The sequence below is a fragment of the Nanorana parkeri genome, unplaced genomic scaffold (assembly GCF_000935625.1).
Source record: "Nanorana parkeri isolate BGI_ZX_2015 unplaced genomic scaffold, ASM93562v1 scaffold10, whole genome shotgun sequence".
In the NCBI taxonomy this organism is placed as follows: domain Eukaryota; kingdom Metazoa; phylum Chordata; class Amphibia; order Anura; family Dicroglossidae; genus Nanorana; species Nanorana parkeri.
Window position 1 is genome coordinate 557,940 of NW_017306278.1, and position 2,932 is coordinate 560,871.

Sequence of the window (2,932 nt, forward strand, 5' to 3'; positions counted from 1 at the left end):
TCACGTGACTCTGCTCTATAAAAGGCGAATTCCATGTGCGGCGATCACTTCCTGCTTGTCCGGGGTCCCCACATCGCCTGCCATGGCAGCCCTTCCCATATAGACATGAAGGAGAACCTGTCATTGCACAGGGTAGGGCAATGTACAGGGATGGTTCAGATGTAACACACAGCACAGCCAGAGCATGCACACCTTTTTTAGTATCATAACAAACAAGGAGCACACTAAACTCTGTCATGTGACAGGAAGGGGGGGCTACATTGTGGGGGAGATGCACTTCCTTGGTTTCACCTTTCTTATAACTCTGGGATGGAGGTGATAAATGGGGCGAGGAGGACATTTCGGCACAAAAGTGCACTTACCCCTCGGGGCCGATTCACGCCATCACATTGCAGTAACGTGGTAAAATATGCTTTATACTGCGTATCACCATGACAAGCGGTCACATGTTACACTCAGTGCAGCGCCATTCCCTGCACGGTGCATGGGCAACTGCTCCAGATTCTGTCAGCTCCAGTTTTGATAAATTCCCTTCAATGACAGACGTCACCATCCGCAGCTGTTCAAAGCTCGTTACGTGTATGTGCGCACGCTGATTACCTGCAGATGATCGCACCCGGACTCACTACCGTGTCAGATGCTTTGTAATCAGATGTGTTCCTTGTCTGATGAAGGGCTGATGTGAGTCTGGAACTGTAGCTCGCACTCTCTCTTTGCAATATATATATTTTTACGCACACATATACATACACATTAGGGATGCACAGATACCGGGTTTTCGGTATCGAGTACCAATATTTTTTTATCGGTACTCACCGATACCGGCATCCGTGGGCAGGGCCGGTGCTAGGATTTTTGCCTACACAGGCAAAGTTGCATTTTTTGAGCCCCCAACCCCCTGTAGCGCTGGGCCTGCTCCCTATCAGCATGTTTTTACCGTGGGCCCAGATTATCAGGAAGGTCATGACCCGCCACCCGGCTTCCTGATTGCCTGGGAAGCTGCTTCTCTTGCCAAGGCTGCCTGGCTTCCTGACTAGTTGGAAAGCCAGGCTGCCTAGCAACAAGTGAAGCCGGCTTCCTAGCCAATCAGGAAAACGGGCAGCGGGTCATGCTCACTGCTGGACAGAGGGAGATCTCCTTTACCGGAAGTTTAAGTATCACAGCATTTTGGGTGAGTACTGGCCCAAATACTCGGTATCGGCACCAATACTAGTATCAGTGTCGGTGCATCCCTAATACACATTAGGGGGAATTTGTCAACACTGGAGCAGAAGAATTTAGAGCAGTTGCCTATGGCAACCAAACAGCTTCTCTCTTCAGTTTGTTCAGTAAGGCCCGTTCCCACTGCGCGATATGCAAATCGCGAGATTTGCCGCGCAATATCGCGTTCAAGCTTGCATTGAGCAAGCTTGAATCGCGGCTAAATCCGCTCCAAAAAAGGGTCCTGCTGTAGCGACACACGACCCGCGACAGCAGGACCCTTTGCCCCATTGAAATGCATTGGAGCGCGATATCGCGCGGTAATTTGCCGCGATATCGCGGGCATTACCGCGCGATAAATCGCTCAATGTGAACAGGGCTTTAAGGTTTGAAAATGAAAGAGAGAAGCTGATTGGTTGGAATGCACTGCTGCTCCAGATTTTATCTGCTCCTGTTTTGATAAATTCCCCTCATTATATATATTAGTATATACATGCACACACAGCTTGAGTTGTACATTCAATAACAGACTCCACGACTGAAGGATTGATATCATTTATTTGATTTCCATGTTATAAATCTATATATATAATACATTCATATCATCAAAAAATAAAATCTTTCTTCCTCAAATCCCTTTTACACCACAAAGTCAAGAACAGAAAAATAAAACAAAAAGGCACATTCAGGTGGAGAAGTTCGGTCGGCCCGCACACGCTACAACCGTTTATTTCTAGTTCAGAAGTCATGTGTTCAGTATGTCGGACAAATAATGAGATTATATATATAGTTGTAAGGTACTTAAAAAAAAACGTACGATCTGCCCATCTTGGACGGGCAGCTCGTACTTGTGATGATCGCAAGCCGCGCCCCCGAGGGGCGGGCTTCCGATGACCCCAGTGCCGAACGGGCAGTGTGCGCTTGCGCACACCGACCCGTCCGGCTTTTATCTTACGAACATGCTACACACCCGCCAAACATCGTGCCATGCTCGGCGGGTTTTCGAACATGTTCGTAAGTTTAAAGTCGTGCGACCGTACAGTAGTAGAGGTCGCACGGCTTCCACACACCTTACGATCATCGTACGATCGCGGGATTTCCCGCCATTATCGCAAGGTGTGTGGGCACCCTTAGTCCTGATCACAGCCGAGACCTTGTCAAATTTCCCTCCAGTGTTATATTTGGTATAAATCATCGGAAACGGATCTCCCTTTAGTTCCCTATACACACTACAATCTGATCGTACAAATCAGCTTTAGATCTACCAAACCTGCGGTGTACTAGGACAGGGGTCAGTAACCTGTGGCTCCGGAGCCGCATGCGGCTCTTTCATCCATCTGCTGCGGCTCCCTGTCCGGGGGCGGAACTACCGCCAGGGCCTCGGTACGGGTGTAACTGTACACTCTGTGCTGTTATTTCATTTACCGTATTTTGCGGTCCATAAGACGCACCGGACCATAGGACGCAGGGAGGTCCGGCGCGCCTTATGGAGCACTCGAGACTGTAGCTTCTGTCACAGCTTCTATGACAGAAGCTGTGACAGAAGCTGCAGTTAGTGACCGCTGACACAGGTGGCGCTGTGATTACAGCGCCACGGTCTCAGTGATGACACAGAGCAGGCGAAGAACGTCTATTCTTCGTCTGCTCTATGGTGATCTCGATCGTCGCCGCTGCTCGGTTTTAATACGAGTGATCTCGTTAGATCACTCGTATTAAACGAGCAGTGGCTCCT